Source organism: Erinaceus europaeus, chromosome 1 (assembly GCF_950295315.1).
Source record: "Erinaceus europaeus chromosome 1, mEriEur2.1, whole genome shotgun sequence".
NCBI classification, from domain to species: domain Eukaryota; kingdom Metazoa; phylum Chordata; class Mammalia; order Eulipotyphla; family Erinaceidae; genus Erinaceus; species Erinaceus europaeus.
Window position 1 is genome coordinate 66,740,919 of NC_080162.1, and position 23,280 is coordinate 66,764,198.

The 23,280-nt window shown below is 37.1% G+C and overlaps 1 pseudogene; it reads right to left on the reverse strand.

Moving 5' to 3' along the window:
• Positions 1-11,028: 11,028 nt before the first annotated feature.
• On the reverse strand, positions 11,029-11,432 carry LOC103128675 (large ribosomal subunit protein uL14-like; annotated as a pseudogene).
• Between the last annotated feature and the right edge of the window lie 11,848 nt (positions 11,433-23,280).

Below are 23,280 nucleotides of genomic sequence, written 5' to 3' on the forward strand. Positions count from 1 at the left end.
CTGGATGGAGATCTAATAAGTGCAACAAATCATAAGGACAAAGATTATCTGACTCTTATATAGGATTAAGGAAATAAAATAAATGAATAGATAAGATGAAGTAGATCTAAACTCTTTGCCCTATCTAGGGTCACTAAAGCAGGGTATGTGTGTGGGGGGGAGTGAACCCAATGGACTGCACTGGAGGGTAAGAACATATTTGCAGTGGGCAATGTGCAATAGCGCATATTGTTGTGGAGATGTGATATTATACTCCTGAGACAACAGTCTTGTAAAACACCTCTTCAGTAAAAAATCAATTTAAATGAACGAGACTTTCATTCATAGTTATTTGCCCAAGAGCAATGAAAACATGTTCACACAGACCTCTGTAGCAATGCTCACAGATTTCTTTAAAGTAGCCCTAAAATGAAAACCCACACTCAAATAATGAATGGGTTTTAAAAGATGGTATATCCAAGCAATGGAATAGTATTTAGAAATGAGAAGGGTGATGATGTACTGCACCAGAGTAAAGGACTGAAGTGGGGGGGGGAGGGGACTTTTCAGGTCTTGGTACATGATGGTGGAGGAAGACCTAGGCTGGGGGTGAATGAGAGTGTTTTGCAGAAAACTGAGAATTTTTACACAAGTACCAACCACTGTATTTACTACAAGCCATTGACTCTACCTCCATTAATAATACAAAAAAAGGAAAGAAAAAGACATAACAGATGACAAGCAACCTCATATTGAGGTTACAAACTGTTAAGTTTAGTAAAAGAAAAAAAAAACTGAACACCAGTAGACTACAAATACTTGTTTTCATATGTAGTGATTCTAGAACAGGTAAACTATTTTTTGGTAACAGTAAGCAGATAATTAGGTGAATGCATCTAGGAGCAAGCAGGAACTGACAAAGGAAGTGCCAGGAAATGTTTTTTGGGGGGGTGGGGTGGGAGTAAGGAAATGTGTGTATGCACGTGTCAAAACTAATAAAATTATACAGGCAAAGAAGGTTCATTTTATTATAAGCTGTATCTCAAATACAGGTTCATTTTTAAAAGAACAGGATATGAAAGAAGAAACTTGAGAAGCATTCCTTTCTCTTTGTCCTTCCTGTCCTTTGCCCCAGGACTTAAAGACTAACTATCTTTAAAACACTGTCAAAAGACTAAAAAAGGTACAATAGGGAAATTTTCTGTCAGCATTGCAAAAAAAAAAAAAAAAAAAAAAAAACAAGAAGAAGAAGTATGGATCCCTAACTCTATAGTAGATATTATTTTAAAATCACCTTAGATAGCCTAGTGAGCATGACCAGTGATTTCTGCTCTCTGTGGAAAGGCATTTCCTGCCCTTGGAAAGCAATTACTACAAAGAATCTCTTTACAGACAGGCTTGTTTTACTTAGAGCACATCTCCCTAAACAAAAGCCTGAGTAAGCATGTGATCCATTATTCCTCTAATCAGCAACCTTATAGGTATCTCCTAGAAAGCACCAGTCACATTCTCACATGATTTCTCTTTCTTTTAAGGAACTACAACACAATTTCCTGGCCTTCTCGGGAGTACTTTCAATTGACTTTACTAGAATAGCTCTTGTCTCTTTTCTTGTTTTCCCTCTCCTCCCCTTTCATAGTCCCTCAGCTATCTACTGTAAAGATTATTAGTCAAATATGTTTTATCTACCAGAAAAGCTTAGTAAGCCCAAACAGATCAGACATGTGCACCTTAGAAAAGAAATTTGGAGGATTAGAAACTGGCTCTACCCTGATCCAGCTTTCTGGTCCTTTTTTCAGCTATGATATCATCTCCCCAGACAATAACTTGGATCCACCTGCATATCAGATTTCACGCTGGGGGAGGGGAAGAAAAAAAAAAACTAGTATAGCCACAGGCCCTTTGGAATATAACTAAAATATGCCTACTAGCTATCTACAAAATGGAGACACCCCAATTCTTCATCTGCACTATTCCAGCCTTTAGGTTCATTAGTCAACAACTTGTTTGGCTTTATATGTTAACTCTCTTTTCAGCCACCATGTTCCAGATGCTAGCATGATGCCAGCCAGACTTCCCTGGACAGATGACCCCACCAATGTGACCTGGATTCCCCAGAACCTGCCCCACTAGGGAAAGAGAGAGACAGGCTGGGAGTATAGATTGACCAGTCAATGCTCTTGTGAACATGGTGAAGTAGGGAAGCAATTACAGAAGCCAGACCTTCCACCTTCTGCATCCCACAATGACCTTGGGTCCATACTCCCAGAGGGTTAAAGAATAGGAAAGCTATCAGGGAAGAGCATGGGATACAGAGTTCTGGTGGTGGGAATTGTGTGGAGTTGTACCCCTCTTATCCTATAGTTTTGTCAGTGTTTCCTTTTTTTTTTTTAATTGTTGTAGTTGCTGTTGTTATTGATGTATTGATGTTGTTGTTGTTGGATAGGACAGAGAGAAATGGAGAGAAGAAGGGAAGACAGAGAAGGGGAAAGAAAGGCTTCACTGCCTGTGAAGAGACTCCCCGCAGATGGGGAGCCGGGGGCTCGAAGTCAGCGTTTCCTTTTTATAAATAAAATTAAAAGAAACTGGCTCTAGGCTGAATGAAATGTAAATGCTTTATCTTCCTGGTGGGCTCTAGTCCTTCCCTTTCTCCTTATCCACAGATTTTGTCATATCAGCTTGTAGTTTTTAGCTGGACATGCTGTGTAGTTGTTCACTGCACTAATGTTGAATAGTACTACTTGCTTTGGTCAATGGAGTATCAGAAAATGTGTAGGATCAAATACTTAAAATATGTTTGTGAGGTTTCTTTGTCATCTTCTATTTCTTGTCATTGCCATGAGATATATGCATAGATCAGGGAACTGTCTGAGGCAGACATTGAGCCAATCTGAAGCTTTGGGACAAATTCATTAGAACCCATCTACCTGAAAGTTTTTTATCATGACAATAAATGCTCATTCTTAAATGACACTGAGTTGGAGGGTCTTCTGTTAGGTACCATACTTGACAATAACTGGTTCAATGAATATTCACTCATCTAGTATTCCTGATATTTTCCAGATGTCGCTGTGAATGTCAGAAGGAGAATGAATCTGTAGAAGTATGAATGTTTTTCCTTCAAGACAAAGAGGGGTTACAGAAGCTTCTTCTGCCAGAAAAAGGAAGCAGTTTGATCCTGAAGGGCTTTGTAATAAATCTCATTAACATGTATGCTAAGACTTGAAGCAGCTTGCTTGGTTCAACTCTCTCATTTTCCACATCTCTGGTTAAGGATACAAGTTAGAAACATTATTTTAAGTGTGGGGATTTTTACTATGCAAAGGGACCTGTAAGAACATCCAAAATAATATGAGCCAGGCCTGTAATCCATCAAATCTAATGCTCTATTCTGTTTTTATAACAATAGAGAGGTCTGTTGTTTTGTGAAAACACAGAATTTCCCTCCAGAAAGTCAGCCTCAGGGACTTGGCTAAGCTAAACTTTATTGAGTGTGCTCTGTAGGCCAAAGCACTAGGCTAAGCATTTCCCAGACACCCAGTAACATAACCCTTACTATATAATAGCCAGAACTCTTCTATCCTAATCTCTCTCTTTTTCTCTTTCTTTCATCTAGAACCAGAGAAGTAGACAGGGACCACAGCACAAAAGCTTCCATCAATGCAGTGGGAGCCCAGCTTGAACCTGGGTCCGGTGCATGGCAAAACAGCACATTATCCAAGGGAACTATCTCATGCTTAGAGAAAATGACTCCATCCCAGGGAACGAACTATGATTGATCTGTTGGTCTAAAACAATTATAGAATTGTTTTCTTCTCAGGCTATGATTGCTTTATGATGTGCTTTAGGAATCCAAATTTGGCAAATGAACTCAGAAAGCTGAGGTTTTGGGGGAAATAAGCATCTCTCTCTTTCTTGTTCATGTGTTGCTGTGTAAAAAGTATAGCCAAATAAAAAATGAAGAGTCTTGATCCTTCATGTGACTGTTATTCCTCTGAATTATCTCTATATCTTCTGATAAATAAGATACTAAGTATGTCATTGCTTAAGTATTACTGTTAGTCTTTTCTGATTCAATGGACAATATTATTAACTGCATTTTACTTAATATAAAATAGAGACTTCAAGAGTTAAATTAGTCTTTTATTTCTTATATTTATTTTATTATTTATTTAGGATGGGACAGAGAACATTGAGAGGGGAGGTAGATATAGGGAGAGAGAAGACATCTGTAGCATTGCTTCACCACTCATGAAGCTCCCCTAATACAAGCAGGGGCTGAAGGTTTGAACCAGGGTCTTTGAACATGGTTTCATGTGCACTTCTACTGTTATCTTCATTTTATAGTGAAGGAAACTGAGTCAGAGAAGAGTTAAATGTGTGTTCAAGAGTTCCAGCTATTAAGTAGAAGAACCAGAATTCAAATCCAGACTGTTGGCCCGACAGTCAGTACATTTTATTACTCTACTGTGTTATCTTGAAGAGTAAGGATCAAATAATCTTATGTAAATCTCTGTCCCACAGTGATAATCAGTAGCACCTAATGTATTCATAATTCTTCTAAAATTATATATGTTATCATTATGTGTCCTGGTATAATCTTTTATTTGCAGTAGTCAGCATCCTAATTCTGTGGTCTGTGATTTAGTCAACATCTCTTTTACTTGCATTGACCCTATAAACTTTAATCCACTTCTATCTCTAATATTTTTTTCTAATTCAAAACCTCTTTTGTAAATATATGAGCTCTAATTGCAGGTAAGCTTCACACTACTTCTAATTCTATCTTTGTTGAAATGATGGAGAAAAACTCTTCTGAACCAGCTTTATAGTAACTGCATATGAATTACATCAAATAATCTTCATCACCTAAAACCGTCTCTGTATACTATTCTATACAATTTTACTGACTTGCTGAAAAGATTATCTCCATGGTGACTTTGGTCATCATACATAGTGGAAGGCAGAGACTTTGCTAACCTGAGTCCCCAAATAGCTTTCTAGTGAAGGTTACCCTGACCACTTGTTCATCTATTCCATACAGCTATGTGAATAAGAAATGTATTCTTAGGACATTTAAAGGGGGGGGAGGACTTAAATACATGTCATTTGTATTGTTACTAACAAAATCTTATATTGATATAAAGGATACAATTTATATATCTTACAGTGAGAACTCAACTTAAAATGATCACTGGCACATTGAAAAAGAGATATATTTTTCTTTCCTTGAGCTATTACTTGAACCCTTTCTTGATAGCACCATGCATTTTCTCTAAATCCTATCATACAAAAGTGAAGAAGCTTTCAGAGTGCTTTCATTGTTACAAAAGTGGTGTTTCTTCTTGAAAAAAAACCAAGAAAAATGACCTTATATTCATTTAAAGTTTCATTCATGCTTCATTCAAGGCAAAAGCTTTGATTGAAATATGACCAATCATCTTAAGTACAATTTTAAAAGAAAAGTAAGATCCAAATTTGTTTACGGAAAGACACTTTCTACAGAATTCACATTTCACAGGAAATACATGTGTTAGAGAGTGAGGATTATAGAAACAGTGATGAGAAACATTGAGTAAAGACTTCATCACCTCATCCTCTTTCTCTCCCACCATCTTTTGCCCCTCAGCATTGTTACTGTAGTAGAAAAATGACAAGATAAAATCATCATGAATCAGTTTCTCTTCCAGACAAATACCTTCCATATTCTATCAGCACATCTCTAATCTCTTTCATTTCAAATATAACCACGAGACTTGGGTATCTAACGATGTTATGCCATAGTTTAAAAAGAATTTATTCATATTTTTGAGTTTTTGCATATTGTGAAATCTTGTTTTCTTTTCCAAACTTGAACCACAGAGGTATTTCAGTTGTGGGGTACAGGACTTGTATCCACAGAGTCCCAAGTTCAGTTCTGGCACTACAGCTGCAGAGCTAATCAGTGCTCTGTTCTCTCTATCTCTGTCATAAAAATTGTTTTAAATGGGGGTGGGGTGGGGTACAGAACTCTGGTGGTGGGAATATTATGAAATTGTACCCCTCTTATCTCACAATCTTATCAATCATTATTAAATCACTAATAAAATTAAATAAACATTTTGACATGATGATTGGTTTCAGGTAATAACCTTTCAATTTAATCACACTAAATTCTATTGTTTTATATCTCCTCTTACTACACAAAGGTTTCAGTCACCACTGCTAATACAGTTAAAGTTACAAAACAGAGATAACCAACAAGAACATGTTTTTTTTTTTTCTTCAGATGATGACTTCCAGCAGTCTCTCTTTTCAATTTAATTTCCCCCACCTTAGGAATCTAAAAGCAAACTCTGGTTACAATTATTGTATTATTATTTTAAAACATACAGAGAATGTGGGAGAAATTACTTATTTTTGTTGTTGTTGTTTAGATAGAGAGAAGGTAAGAGGTACAGACCACAGCACAGAAACTTCCATCAATGCAGAGTAGGCCGGGCTTAGACCTATGTTGTAGACATGGCAAAGCAGCACTCTATCCAAGTGAGAGCTATTTTGATAGCCCAGGAAGTTATTTTTCTTTTCTTTTTTAAAATTTCTTTATCGGGAGATTAACAGTTTGCAATCAACAGTAAAATGTAATAGTTTAGTTTGTACATGATTAACATTTCCCAGTTTTCCACATAACAATTCAATCCCCACTAGGTCCTCCTCTGCCATCATGTTCCAGGACCTCAACGAAGTTATTTTTCAAAGAGGTTCTGGTAGAGGACTCTAGTTACTCGTTCAGTTTCCCTCATCCAACATTCCATTAATAATAGAACTTTATGGGGCCGGGTGGTGGCACACCTGGTTGAGTGCACATGTTATAGTGCACAAGGACCCAGGTTCAAGGCCCCGGTCCCCACCTGCAGGGGGAAAGCTTTAACAGTGGTGAAGCAGGGCTGCAGGTGTCTCTCTGTCTCTCTTCCTCTCTATCTCCTCCTACCTTCTAAATTTCTGGCTGTCTCTATCCAATAAATAAAGATAATAAAATTTAAAATAATAATAATAATGGGACTTTATTTTGGAGTTGCAATGTTCTTTATTCATCTTCCCACCTCTCTCCTTCTTGTCCTCTAAATGCTCTCTTGTTTTCAGCTGTAAGGTAACCTTACAGCTGAAAATTTAGCCAGGAGTTAGCCTGGTAGAGCAGTAGATATGTCTTGCGTCTCTCAACTACCTTACTACCCTAGACCACCTAGATTCTAAATAAGAAAATTAATCTACCTAGATTAATACCTTTTTTTTTTAATTTGGGGATTTTTCAGCTTAGACGGTCACAAACAACCCTGACCAATACACAAGTAAACAACAAACTGGTGGACTCTAGTTCTATTGATCTGTTCCACATCAGTTCTCTAGTGCCTTTCAATGCTCTGTTCCAGCAAATCAGGAAAAATGTCTTTTGTTTTTCCAAATATCCCCAAACAGTTTATTTCTGAATGAATTGCTGGATTAACATAGAAGAGAAACGCTAGTTTTCATGGAAAATAATTCTACTTAAAGTATTTCCAAGGGTAAATATAAGGAAGAAAGCACAATGATGCAGTTTATTAAAAATAGTCCCAATGATACTATAACAGCTACATAATTAGCAATACATGTCACCATGTATATAAACTTGCTATGACTTAAAGAGACTGAAATTTTGCTTCTTCTTACTTGAGTACCATCTATTACATTAACATTGACATTATAATATGCTAGGGAATTGACAGAACACGGGTTTGCACAATTTCATTCTTCATCTAACTAAATAGCATGACTCAAAGGAAAAAAATATATTCCAGTTCCCTCCAGATTTTAAAGCATGAAATAAATAAATAATTAGATGCAGCTTTGTAATGCCAAATTGAGTTACACAGATAAAGTGTAAAGATGAACTGGAATTTTGGGTTTTAAAAAAAGTGTAGGTGAGCACTTTAAGGCAGAACAAAAAATGGAATCAATTTGCGTATATACATATAAAGAGAGTAAACGCAGCTATTTTATAAATATATATGCATTTCCTAACTATATAGTGCCTCCCTTTATAAATATTAAATATTAGATTCCATATACAAATATGTACAAAGAGCAGGGAAGAACAGCTAATCCAAATAACAGATGGCAGTGATTATACTACACATTAAAAATGAAAAATATCTTCAGAAACTACTTAAAATTGTAGTAAAACTTCCAAACCTTAATATAAAGATGAAAAACAACTTCTTTTCCTGACAATAAAGAAAAAAATGAAAATGCCTTCAAAATTGTGGTCACCTTTGTCTTGGGGTAGTTGCAAAAATTAGGACTAGGGCCAGCTGGTGGGGCATCTGTTTGAGTGCACATGTTACAATGCACAAGGACCCAGGTTCAACTCTTGCTCCCCACTTGCAGGAAGAAAGCTTTGAGAATGGCGAAGCCATGCTGCAGGTGTCTCTCTGTCTCTCCCTTTCCATCTCCCCCTTCCTTTCTCTATTCCTGGCTGTCCCTATACAGTAAATAAATAAAGATAATTTTTTTAATTATTAAAAGTAGGACTAAACTACACGATAATGAAGAGAATCATCCCATGAACAGATTATATTCTGTTATTTAAGCTACGTGATGACTGCATCATCCAAATGTTTGTGATGATCCTATAGTCTAGGCTTAACAAGTGTATATAATAATGCTACCTCTTATAACTTATTCAAGTGAATTGTTATAAAACATATAATTTCATTTGTATGACAAAGACAGGCAAATATTTTATGAGGAGAGTAAATATTTTAGGCTTTGTAGTCCATGTGATCTCTTGTACTGAGCACCTTGCAAAATTATATGTTTCCCCATAAACTGTTTGGATGTTCAGTGTATCACTACTCATATTAATTGTTCCTGTAAACATTTGGGAAACACAGCTATTCAACTAGCATTTCACGTTAGCATTATTTGTACAGATGAAATATGTAACAGCATTATACATACATGGGTTATAGTTTGACTCTCATTATGCCTGACTGAGTCCTGAAGATAACTCAGTGGTGGAGCATTCATTCTACTTTGTGGGAGATTCTGAATTCATTCTCCAGTACAACATGGAAGTATCATGAACAGCACCAAACAGCACTTCCCAAATTACAAAGTATTGTTTAGTATTTTTCTGTGTATCTATATGTCTCCGTCCTCTCTCTCCCTTTAAGTATAAGCATTTAAAAAATTAGTCTGGGAAGTCCTCTTGGCATTATTAATGAATTAACAGATTATTGGTTCATTCCTTTATATTGCTAAAATATATTTAAAAATAAGTTTTTCTGTAAGAAAGCTCACATACAGGAGTCGGGCTGTAGTGCAGCGGGTTAAGCGCAGGTGGCGCAAAGCACAAGGACCGGCATAAGGATCCCGGTTTGAGCCCTGGCTCCTCACCTGCAGGGGAGTCGCTTCACAGGCGGTGAAGCAGGTCTGCAGGTGTCTATCTTTCTCTCCTCCTCTCTGTCTTCCCCTCCTCTCTCCATTTCTCTCTGTCCTATCCAACAACGACAACAACAATAATAACTACAACAATAAAACAACAAGGGCAACAAAAGGGAATAAATAAAGTATATATAAAAAAAAAGAAAGAAAGCTTACATACATCTTAGTAGTTAAAGAATTCATTTTTCTTAATGTCTTCCCTCTTTTTCAGCACTGAAAGTCGAGAGCACTGGTTTTTTGTCCTAACAGTGAAATGACCAGTAAGACCAGTAAAGGGTTACTACCCAATTTTAAAGTCATTAAAGTGAATTGTTAAATACTGAGATTATTGTTTACCTTAATCTTAACCTTAAATACGTGTATCATCTTTACACGTAGTTTTTCATCACTTGTTTAAAACTTTTGTAAATCTAAAGACACTAATTACTATTTTGGTCCAATTTTGAAGGTCTATTTTTCTTAATAATCAATTACCAAGATAGTAATAATCAATTATTCCCAATGTTTGCCTATTTGTTTTTTAATTCCAAAGGAAGCTGACAGAAGGAGAAGGTTGGTCATTGCTTTCCTGTTGACTCGCTTTTGCTGTAAAGTTGTTTGACAGGTTTAGTTTCTCAAGAATGTCTGATTAAATCTACAGATAAAAGTTGGACAAATAACTGCAGCACTCAAAATGAGGAAAATATGTTTCACATCTAGAAAATAGCTGCTTGGTGATAATTTTGATGTGTGTGTGCACACACATACACACTTGAACACATGGTTGTGTTTAAAGGGTTTCACAGTTATGAATAGTTCGCAAAATATTTACCTTCATTTTAAAAAACACTAATCCAATGAAAACAATGTCTAAGAAATATTTTTCAACTCTTGAATTTTATTTCTACCAAATTATATGCTTAACTTTCAAGTGCCCAAAAAACCCCACAAAACTTACAAATAAAAGTAACTTTCTATCCCAACACAATTTCCTTCTCTTTTTAAAAAATATTCTACTTATTATTGGAGACAGAGGGAAAAAAATTGATTGAGAGGAGGATAGAGAAGAAAAGAGACAAGACACCTGCAGCTCTGTTTCACCACTCATGAAGCTTTGCCTCTGCAGGTGGGAACCAGGAGCCTGAACCTGGGTCCTTGAGCATTGTAATGTATGCAATTAACCAGGTGCACCACTGCCTGGCCCCACCAATTTCATGCTTTTTTGGGGGGGGCGGGGAGGTGTTGTTAAAATTCGGTGGCTCCAGCTGGCCGGGCTAGCTTCACGGGCGGGTAACAGAGACGACCAGAGACATACGGCTGGGCAGGGAAGCTGTATTTCTTTATTCAGGAACAACGATTCATAAACTAAGACAAACTAATCACCAAACAGAACTCTGCTGCCTCTTACCCCTGCAGCGGCGCCAAGCACTCTCAAACTCTGGAACTCTGGAACCCTCTCGGGGTTCCTAGGGGCGGGGCTAGGTGGGCCCGCAAAACTAGCAGGACTGATCCAATTTTCTTGGCTGGGGAGAGCTAGAACAACCCAATGTAAAGCATACAACAGGGAGGGACAAATAAGTTTTTATTTTTTACAAATACACCGAAGAATCATGCAATACTGCCAGCATTGGACGCAATCCTGGGGCATAAGTCTGCACACTCTTGCAACCGGTCCTGAGACAGCAGAACCTTTCATTTCCCCTTTATTGTTTACAATGACCCCCACATTGTCTTCAAAATATAGAAATACGCCATCTTTTCGACTTTTGTTGTCAAATTACCACCGCTGGATGTACCTTATTTCTGAGATCTTGTTTGCCTTTTTTGTCTGTGGCCATCACCATGTCTCCCACACCAGCAGCAGAAAGCCTGTTTAGTCATCCCTTCACAGAGATAATATATAAATTTTTGGCTCCTGTGTTGTCAGCACAGTTGATCACGGCCCTGACTGGAAGCCCCAAGGAGATCCAGAATTTGGCCCCAGAGGACCCACCACACCCTCGCTTCAACATCTTGAATGCCGGAAAGAGACCAATTTCATTCTTAAAATAAAGACTTTTTAGTTATTTTTCATGATTCTTTTGACATTTAGTAGTACGCCACTAAATAATGTGTTTCTATTTCTACATTCTGATTTGATACCCAATATGGAATGAGAAATTTGTTTTCAACATTCTTTATTCATTTTCTTTCATTATCTCACCATGGGTATTGACTTATCTCAATTTTAGTTATCTCTATATTCTATATTTATATAATTTTACCCTAGATATGTAGCACATACAATAGTAATATGTGCCTACACATTCACTCTATGTGTATAAGGATTTATGTACATATACAAAAAATAGTTTATGTCACACAATTGCTTTTCACTTCTGGCAAATGTTTTTTTATCTCTGTTTTGTTTTATAATTTGAACAGCTTAATTTTGCAGTCAAATGCTTTACCACTGAGCTATACCCCCTCTTTGAAGAGCTTTATTTTGTACTTAGCACAAATTCATGACAAGTATATTTTCAATTGTGACATCTGCAAATAAGAACATTTTCCCAATAATTTTTTCTTGATGGAGTCTTCTCTGCAAAGTTTGGCCCTCTCCTATCTGGAGTCTCTATCCTCTGGATCTTTGCACAATCTTCTGGAAAATTTCCTTCACCAATAGGCTTACTATTTTCTTTGCCTTGTCTCTGGCAATAATAAAGAACTGACTCCAATACTTGTTCTCCTAGTTTAACCCATTTCTCTTTCTTTCTTTCTTTCTTTCTTTCTTTTCCTTTTTCTTACTTTTTTTTTCTCTCTCTCTCTTTTTCCCTCTATCAGAGTTATTGCTGGACTCCATGTATACATTAACTCTACTGCTCTCAGTGGCCATTTTTTACTTTTTCTATTTCTCTATATGGAAAAATAGGAGGGAGAGAAAGAAGAGGAGGAGAAGGAGGAGGAAGGGAGGAGAAGGAATAGGAAAAGGAGAAGGAGGAGGAGGGGAGGAGGAGGACTAGGAAAAGGAGGAGTAGTAGGAATAGGAAAAGGAGGAGGAAGAGGAAGGAGGATGAGGATGAGGAGGAGAAGGAGAAGGAGGAGGAGGAGGAGAAGAAGGAGGAGGAGGAGGAGGAGGGGGAGGAGGAGGAGGAGGAGAAGAAGAAGAAAAAAAAAGAGGAAGAAACACCTACAGCACTGCTCCAATGCTTTTGAAGCTGCCCCTCCTCCACAAAGGGAGACCAGGATCTGTATCCTGACGAATGATAATGTGTGTTCTTCACTGAGTGTGCCACCAACCAGCCCCTTAACACACTTTTTTAAAAGGATTTTATTTTTATGTGATCTTCTGAAAAAATGTGCAATGAGATGATCCATTTGAGAACTGGCTTTAAATTAAAATATATTCTGTTCTTCACAAATTGATATTTTGGCTGGAGAGAAAAATTCTAGCTCAGAAATAATTTTTTCTCAGAATTCAGTTAACATTTTTCAGTTACATTTTGACTTACTGCTTTATTTTTTTAAAGAAATCTGATTCTGTAAAGATACATTTTTATTATATTAGTTATGTTGATTACATTTCCCAGGAAACATTTTATCACATTTAGGCTACTGGTATATTTTAAAAGAAGTGTGATTTCTAGCTACCATTATTTACAAAAGCCTTGCTAAGTTTTTACTTTAGGCATATTACCTCATATATCATTATAATATTCATGTGTGATAAATAATGTTATTAGGCTCAATTTAATAGTGAGGAAATGAGACTGAGGGTGGTGAAATATCCCCTTATCAATTTAATATCATTAATAATGTAGAAGCTAGGGTTTTAATGAAGCATTCAGTTTTAACCAACACTGGTTTAACAGTGATTATTATTTTTAAATGTTATAAATATGCCACTTATATAAACATAAATATTGTAAACATGTTATTGAAAACAAACAGTGACAGGTAAATAAAAGCCAAAAAAAGAACTGTAAACCCAGTTCTGGTCCAAGACTTTAGTCTCTAATCACATCATAGAAATTATCATAGGCTTTTGGGTTCAGACAATTCAATAAGCTCAGAGGCAAAAATTTGAATTCTAATTAAATTTTTACACACTGGACGACTGGAGTAACAGTAGTTTTCCCATAAAACTCACATTTCATATAAGATATATACCTTAATTTATGTTTGGCTTTTGACTTGAACTGGCAAATTCATTGCAAATAGCAGAACAACATGTGAGATTATCTTTGCATTTCATGACTAGTTGGACAGCAGGTGGCTCCTTTAAATGTATACTGCTTAATTCTGGACCTTCAAACTAGACTCTTCTGCCTTCTCTTATAGGAGCTCCCTCCTATTTCTTTCTTCTTTCTTTCATTCCTTCCTTCCTTCCTTCTTTCTTTCTCTCGGTCCCATTCCCCAACTGAGTTATTTTGCCAGTCCCAAAGTTTTATCTTCCAAGTGATGATGGATGATTGGGAAGTTGCCTCTGTTGTTTTCTGAAATACTCTATCTTAATATCATCAGTGGGGTTATAATAACTACCCTTTTCACTGTATAATCTCATATTTCCTATAGTGATTTAAGGTATTTCACTATAAGCTCCTGGTTTTTATTTCCCGATAATATTCTTCAATTCAATTTCCCCTACAGTCAAAATATTTATTAACAAGTAAAAATATTTATTAACAGGAAGCAAAAAAAATATGAACATTGCTCTGAAGAAACTTCAGTGATATAGTATCTTTCTCTCTTTCTATCTCTCTGTATCTGAAAAAAAAATTTTTTTTTTAATGAAATAAAAAAGTAAGCCTGAGGGGCCAGGTGGTGGCGCACCAGGTTAAGTGCACACATTACAGTGTGCAAGGACCCAGGTTCAAGCCCCTGGTCCTCACCTGCAGAGGGAAAGCTTCACAAGTGGTGAAGCAGGACTGCAGGTGTCTCTCTGTCTCTCCCCCTTTCCATCTCTCCCTCCTCTCTCAATTTCTAGCTGTCTCTATCCAATAAATAAATAAAGATAAATTTTTAAAAACTGTTAAAAAATAAGTCAGCCTGGAGCAGTGCAACTCTGGTGACTACCAAAAAAGAAGAAGAAAAAAATAACTCTCATTGATCTAAATTTGCTTTTGAAGTTCTATGTTTAAATGCAGAGCCTACAGTTGCAGATGCAAAGAATTATAAATCATCTCCCCTTCCTTGTACCCCCGCTAAACCCTTCCTTAAACCCCCTTGTATCTCTGTTTTAGTTTACAGAGATACAAGGAAACATGCTATTTAACTTCTCTTTGTATTAAGGTCTGCAGTCCTAAATATGACTAAGTCAAAATAACTTTCTGCAAGTTATTTAAATTATATAGGAGCAAGTCAGAAGAGAGCTTTCAGACAATGACATCCATTTATTCTGTAAATTAAATTCGATGTATAAAACAAGCTATTTAAGAATTACCCTAGGGCTGGCAAGATAGTTCGCTTGGATAGTGTGCTACTTTGCCATGTATACAACAACCAGGTTCAAATCCAGTCCCTGAAGAAATCTGTGGTTTCTTGACCTCTTTCACACTCTCTCTGTCTCTATCTTAAACAAAACAAAACAAACAATAAAAAAAAAACGATCATTTTATAAGGTAGCTGAACAAGATGTCACACAAATAGTTACCACATTTGATTTAATTGCTCAAGCAGCACAAATGGTACATTTCAGATATTAGAAAATGTATCTCGGACAAACTTGAACATTTGTAAAAATAGTTGGCATGTCTTACAGCTCTAAGTACAAATTTGGCTTGCTCTATGAAGACTGCTTGTCATAGTGGCATGCTGTTATAGCAATGTCCAAATTTCTGAAGTTTCCCAGATGCTTATATGCCTTTAAGTATTGCTCATAAGGAAATTCAAGCTGACTAATGTGGTCAACCGAAAGCAAAAATGACCCAAATTATCTACCTCTTTCTGTGTTCATAGCATTAGCAATATGATTTTGCATCTTTTCCCATCCAACAATGAAGCCTTTGCCTTCTCAAATCTGAGCTAGTGTTGTGACTTGGTTTGCTCAGAAGTGGCAACAAGCCAATTTTGAGCCTAAGCTTCAACTTTGTCCAACCACTCTGAGAATAAGCCCTGCCTTGCTCTCTGGAAGGACTTTAAGAAGTCAGTGGAGAGAAGCTTAGTCATTACAACTGACTTCATCCAAGACCAACTTAGAGTCAGCCTACATCAAAATTTTAAGCAAGCCCAACCAAGATCAATAGGCTTGCCTCTACCCAAAGCTGACTGCAGATGTGTGAATGGGTTTAAATAATACTAGATCTCTCTTCTATCTATATTCTCATGTGATACAGTAAATGTATGCTGTTTCACAAAACTTTGGAGTAGTTTATAGCATAACATTATTGCAGCAATAGTAGAACCACATAAGTATAGATAGCTCTAGATATTAAATAAAAATTGTACTGAACTTATAAAGACTGTGTGCGTGCCTGTGTGTGCGTGTGTGCCTGTGTGTGCAGGCATGTGTGCAAGTGTGCGTGTGCGTGTGCATGTGTGTGTGGTATCTTGTGCCTATGTGATTTCACTACTCCTACTCACTTTTTTCAGAGACAGAAACAGAAGAGACACCACAGCACTATAATTTCCTCCAGTGACATAGAACCTCCCAAATTCTGCAAGACTTCATTTAAATAACCACTTGACTTAATATTTTTAATTACTTTATTGGGGGATTAACAGTTTATAGTCAACAGTAAAATACAAATTTGTACATGTATAGCATTTCTCAGTTTTCCGCATAACAATTCAACCCCTACTAGGTCCTCTGCCATCATGGTCCAGAACCTGAACCCTCCCCACCCCTCCATCCCAGAATCTTTTACTTTGGTGCAATATACCAACTCCAGTCGCTTTTTTTTTTTTAAGTAGTTGTTTGGTTTTCTTTCTCTTTGAAAATTATGGATTTACATCTACTTGAGCAAAATATTCAGGTCATGCTTTTCAAACATTACTTTCTGAAACACTGAAAAAAAATCCATTTAGTGAAGACTAAGCTGACAATGGCCTGGAGAGATAACTCAGCCTGTTACACCACCAAACTGTATTCATGAGGCCCCAAAGGCCACAGGTTCAATCCCTGTCAGAATTGAGCAGTTCCCTGATTTTCTCTTCACTATCATATCCCCCACTCTCCCTTTCTCGTGATTATTAAATGAGTAAATCTAACAATAATTTTATAGGGGGGCATGTGGTGGCATACCAGGTTAAGTGCATATATTACCATGTACTAGGACCTGGGTTTGAGTCTCCAATCCCCATCTGCAGGGGAGATGTTTCACAAGTGTTGAAGCAGGTCTGCAGATGTTTATCTGTCTCTATTCCTCGCTCCCTCTCCTTCACTCTCTCAATTTCTCTCTGTCCTGTTGAATAAAATAGAAAAAACTGGCCTCTGGGAGCAGTGGATTCATAGTGCCAGCACCAAGTCCCAGCGATAATCTTTGTGGCAATAAAAGAAAAGAATAATAATTGTTTTATAAAACAAGTAAGAAAACAATATTCACATACTCTGAAAACAAACTGGCATGTCAAAATCTATGACTCAACAGCTACATTAATTTAAACAGTAACAAAGTATTATGATATTTATTTTTTAGCTGATTATTCTTTTAGTTCTAGAGAAAATTTCAGGAGGTAAATATTTTTTTTAAAAAATCTTTACATATAGGGGAGTCTGGTGGTAGTGCAGTGAGCGCAGATGGCACAAAGTGCAATTACCAGCATAAGGATCCCGGTTCGAGCCCTGGCTCCCCACCTGCGAGGGGGTTGCTTTACAAGAGGCGAAGCAGGTCTGCAGGTCTATCTTTCTTCCTCTCTCTCTCTCACTTTCTGTCTTCCCCTCCTCTCTCGATTTCTCTCTGTCCTATCCAACAACAACAACAACAATAAAACAACAAGGGCAACAAAAGGGAATAAATAAAGTTTTTTTTAAAAAAATTGAGAGAGGAGGGGGAGATAGAGAAGAAAGAGAGAAATCGAGAGAGGTGGGGGAGATAAAGAGGGAGAGAGACAGAGAGACATCTGCAGCCCTGTTCCACCACTCATGAAGCTTCCTCCCCCTGCAGGTGTGGAGCAGGGGCTTGAACCCAGGACCTTGCACACTGTAATGTGAGCAAGTAACCAGGTGTGCCACCACCTGGCCCCTAGGTAAATATTTTTATCAATCCAATTTATTGTAGAAGAAACCTAATTGTTGAACTCAACATAAGATTTTTCCCATTGTCACACAATTTTCTATTGATTGGTTGAAATAAAAGCAAATTTCCTCTAAGACATTCTACTTTGTATACCCCATGAAATATACTACAAAAAACAAAAGGTAAGTGAAAAGCCTTTGAAATATTTAATATTAATCTTAATATTTTATAACTGTGTTATGTGGCAATGAAATAGTAAGTTATTTCATAGCCAATGAAGATATAGAAAGGAATATTAAAAGTTTTTTTTCATGTATTAGGATAACAAAGTTTAGTGAGGTTACTGAGTTTAAGAAGATCATATAGGGAGTCCAGTGGTAGCACAGCGGGTTAAGCACAGGTGATGCAAAGCTCAAGAACCGGCATAAGGATACTGGTTCGAGCTCCTGGCTCCCCACCTGCAGGGGAGTCGCTTCACAGGCAGTGAAGCAGGTCTGCAGGTGTCTATCTTTCTCTCCCCTTCTCTGTCTTCCCTTCCTCTCTCCATTTCTCTCTGTCCTATCTAACAAGGACGACAGCAATAACAACAACAATAATAACTACAACAACAATAAAAAGACAAGAAGGTCAACAAAAGGGAAGATAAATAATAAAATAATTTTAAAAACCAAAAAAAAAAAAAAGATAATACAAAGATGGAGCCAAATAGGGTTTATCCTAATTTCTGAAAATTAATTGCAGAAGCCTGAGAAACTGTGTGAAAGAGACTTATTCCAATTATTTTCTTAGTATTCTATGTGTACATGTTGCACACAAGCACAGCTGAGGTCATGAAGCTGCAAGAGGAAAAGCCACGTCAAGTAAGTTAAAGGGTAGTTTACTGATGCTTAGTCAGAGGGAGCAATGTGGAGACCTTGCAACTCAGATCTCACTCAGAGGCAAGACACAGAGGGAGCTATTCATGAAGAAATCAGACTAAACTGATTCATTGGCTTCTGTTGTATGTGTTGTTTGGAGTGTATAGTCAGAACAGTTTTTGAATCAGTATTTTGTTCTCTGAAAAAGGAGGGGGTAAATATTCTGTCACATTCAACTAATGAAGAATATTCTTTGATGCTAGCAGTGTAGATGGATTTAGCCTGTACTTGATGTACAAAGAGTATGCCCATTGTTCACTTGGGAAACCTTGGTATTCAAAATACAGCCTGAAAGCCTCTGGGACTGTGACCATATTCATAACTGACAGCTGTGCCCAGTATAAGTGGTGAGTTAAACCACGGACCCATCTGCTTATGCTTCTTGTCAAGAACAAGTTACTCTTCCAAAGACTGGCAGCAGTCCTTTTAGCACACCAGGTCCTTTCAAGTACATGAGCTTCCACAGTCTCCAATTGAGCATAGGCTAAGCAGTTCATTAAGCTTTCATAGTTATATCATTTTCATCTTGAGATAGCAAACTCTAAATTAGATACCTTTTATTGCCCCCTCTAGATCTCTCTTTTCCAGGCTTTCTCCTTTGAGCCCTAGAATGCTAATCTGAATGCATTTTCAAACAACTGTAACTTGTCTTTGTACTATGACTGACTTCATAGGCATACCAGGAGATGGGAAGAAAGAAGCGATAGTCAGGGTATTTATTCTCCTACTGTTCCACCTCCCACCTTGTAGGTCTCTGTAAGTTATTTGGTGCCATCAGCCTGTTCTGGCTTTCTCTCCTGGGTTCTGGAAATCACTTAACTGTTCAGATCCTGGACTGGTAACAGCTCCTGCTATAGTAGTGGTCCCAGAGTCCCACTCTATTGCTTATTCTCCTGCTTAACCTTTATACTAGTCCCTTTATTAACTTTCCTCAATTACTCAACTTGAGTGTGTCATCTGCTTCCTGATAGGACCCTTGACTCATATTTTGTTGGATGGTATCTCAGTAGAGTCACTCAAGGTTATTGTGCTCATTTATTTAAAAACACACATGACACACTGATTGCATTTTAATGAGAAATCTACACACTGTTCTGAAAAGTTCAAGAATTTGGTATTCATCCTCTGTGAATGCACTTTGTAACCAAAGACAATTAAATCTTATTTTGAAAACTTCTTTTTGTCTTATATTACTTGATATATACTAGGTAGTGGATTGGGTAATACAAAAAGAAATGATATAAGCTACCTACATTCATGAAGTTCTTCATGCCTAACAAGTGAAGTAGAGATATAAACAAGTTGGCTAACAAAATATGTCAGAAGCTATGTGGTGATAGTTCATGTAAATGTTATGCTTTACCTATAGTGGCTTCAGTTTTGTTCCATAGTAAATGAGCACAATGAAATCTATACTTCTGACTATAGTTTTTTAAATCACTTTTTAATTTATTTTTTGACCAGAGTACTGTGCTCAGATCTGACTCATACTGGCACATAAGATTGAACTCGGAATCTTCAGCACCTCTGGTGTGACCATCTACTGCATAACAACGGGCCCCTCACTGTCCCCTACTGATTTAATATGGCAAGAAAACAAGTGATTGAAATACAAATGATATAGATGAAAGATCTTCAAGTACTTAAGAGTATTCAACAGTAAAGTTATCAGTAAAAGTATTGCTATCATGCAATTACGTTACTTGAATTTCTCTTTATCTTTTTAAAATGGATTAGTTATACTGTTTCTTTCTCTCTGCCATTATCAGCAATTTAGGTATTTTTTTGTTTTGGGAAAATTTTTGATTAGCATACATATAAATAAACAAGTATTTTGAGCAAGGAGACAACATTATGGTTATACAAAAGACATTTTTGTGGGACCAGGTGGTGGCACACCTGGTTAAGCATTCACATTACAGTGCACAAGAACCCGGGTTCAAGACTCTGGTCCCCACCTGCAGGGGGAAAGCTTCATGAGTGGTAAAGCAGGGCTGCAGGTGTCTCTCTGTCTCTTTCCCTCTCTATCCCCCTCTCCCTTCTCTATTTCTGTCTGTCTCTATCCAATAATAAATAAATACTTAATTTTTTTTTTTTTTACCAGAGCACTGCTCCTCTCTGGCTTGTGGTGGTGTTGGGGATTGAACCTGGGACCTTGGAGCCTCAGGCATGAGAGTTTCTTTGCATAACCATTATGCTATGTACCCCTAAAAAATTTTTTTTGACTAAGGCTCTGAAGTCCCAATTTCAGTCCCCCACATCACCATAAACCAGATCTAACCAGTGGTCTGATAAACAGCCAAACCAAAATAATAAGTAAATACAAAAAAAAAAAAAAAATTAAAACCTTGTCTCATGAATTTAATCTCATACTCAGCAAGACATTTATGAAAGAGTATAGAAGCTGTTACAAAGTAACAGGATTCAGTGGAATCCTAGTTCCACTGAATCATAAAGTCTGATAAGAGTTTGAAGACTCTGCCTCAACTATTTTTAAAAAGCAATTGACAAAATAATTTATTGGTTTTTCTTGAAGATAAATGGTACTCTTTGTTTTTCAACTTCTAGATAAAGTTATCTGATCAAAAAATAAATAGTTTTTCTTAAATTGTGGAGAGATTATCTTTGATGCATGATTTTTGTCTTCCCTTCATATGGCAATAAAAACCTTTTGTTTAGGAAATTTATCCTAAGTTTAAAGTTAAGTGAGGCTGAACAGCTTTTTCCTCTTGCCACTTTGGGAACACAGAAACAAGTATGAAAGAAAAAAAATTAGTAAATTCCAGATACCTAGGCACATGGTTGATTTAAGAACAGTTATGTGACCCAAGCGATGCCAAACTTGCTGAAACTGTTCTGCTATATTTGGAAAGTATTTTGTCAACCCCATGTGCCACTGGGGCTGGCAAACTAACAGAATGAACATCTTACCCAGTATGACTAGAGCACATACTCTAAAGGTAAAGAGAAAAATGAAAACTGCTTTACATAAAAGAGCTTGATTTGGGGGTGGGGGTGGGCGGTGGGCGGTAGCTCAGTGGGTTAAGTGCATATGACGAAAAGCACAAGAACTGGCATAAAGATCAGGGTTCGAGCCCCCAGCTCTCCACCTGCAGGAGGGTCACTTCACAAGAGGTGAAACAAGTCTGCAGGTGTTTATCTTTCTCTCCTCCTCTCTCTTCATTTCTCTCTGCCCTAGTCAACAACAGCCATAAAAACAATAACAACCATAACAAGGGCAACAAAATGGGAAAAATAGCCTCTAGGAGCAGTGGATTCATTGTGATGGCACCAAGCCCCAGGGATAACCCTGGCAGAGGGTAGGGAGTAGGGGGTGGGGATGGGTGGGAGGGAGGGGGTAATCATGGGGGTTGGGGTGGGGAGGGAAGCTTGATTTAAATCTCTAGCACTATGATCAAGTCTGATTACTGCATCTTGTAATATGACAAGATTAAAATGACTGAATTAAAGTTAGAATTCACCTTTCCCCTTAAGAAAATATGAAATATCAAGATCTTGGAAATATTCTAATTGCTATTTCTAGAGCAGCATAAGATGATTTTGCAACTGCAACAAAAAACAGGAAACAGTGATCAAAGTACAGTTTGAGAAAAAAGATTTGTATGGATCTGAAAGAGAATTGCTGGTAAAATGTTTAAAGGAGGAGGATGTGTATTGCACCAAAGTAAAAAACTCTGGGGGTGAGGGTGAGGGTCCTGGAACATGATGGTAGAGGAGGACCTGGTGGGGGTTGAATTGTTACGTGGAAAACTTAGAAATGTTATGCATGTACAAACTATTGTATCTTACTGCCAACTATAAACCATTAATCCCCGAACAAATAAAGAAGATAAAGAAAAATAAATTATTCAAGTTTCTAAGATATAAAGTTATTTGTTTAGTGAGTGAATGTTAAGACACTCACCATATGCCTGGTTCTGACACTATGTTTTAGACTATATTAATGAAAATAGACTCCTGTCCTTGCAGAACTGGCATTTAAGTTGCAGGTGACATACAATAAATGCAAACATAGCAAACAGGTGAAAATCAATGTGTCAAGCAATATATTATTGAACATGGAAACAGGCATCAGTGATACAGGGGGTAGGGAAAGATTTGAAGATTTAAATGAGAGTATCAGGATCAGCTTTTCCATAAAATAGAAGCATAACTGAAGAGAGAGAGATGAGAGAGTGAGTTAGATAGTACCTAGTGGGAGAGGAAATTCCAGGGCAAGCAAATAAAAATCTAAGGCAAGAGTGTGCCTCAGGTGGTAGAAGAAGAACAAAGAGGCTATATAGCTACATTTGAATGAGAAGAGAGAGCAGCCAGAGAAGCACCAGGGGCAAATTCTGAATTTTATTGCCTGTTATAAGAACTTAGTTTTGTCCAGAGAGAAATAAGAAGTCATCTCAGGGTTGGGTTAATAATGTTATCATCTGACTATGCTAACCCCAGTTCACTCTTGTCACTGTTGGCAATATAGACTATGGAATGCCAAGACAAAAACTCCGATATAAAGAGGAAAAAAGGACAGTTATGTTAAAGAATAGTTAAAATCATCAAGGTTGAGTCTCAGAGATATAATATCTACATAATGAAAGTTCCCAAAAAAGCAAGCCATAATTGGGGATGGAGGGCTGGGAACTACTGGAAATAATCACAGATATTATAGCATCAAACTTAGCATTGCCTAATTAAAGTAAAATTCTTGTGCTCAAGAGGCCCACCAAGATTTGAATAAATGAAAAAAATATGTATATCTGAAATTATTTTTTATAACA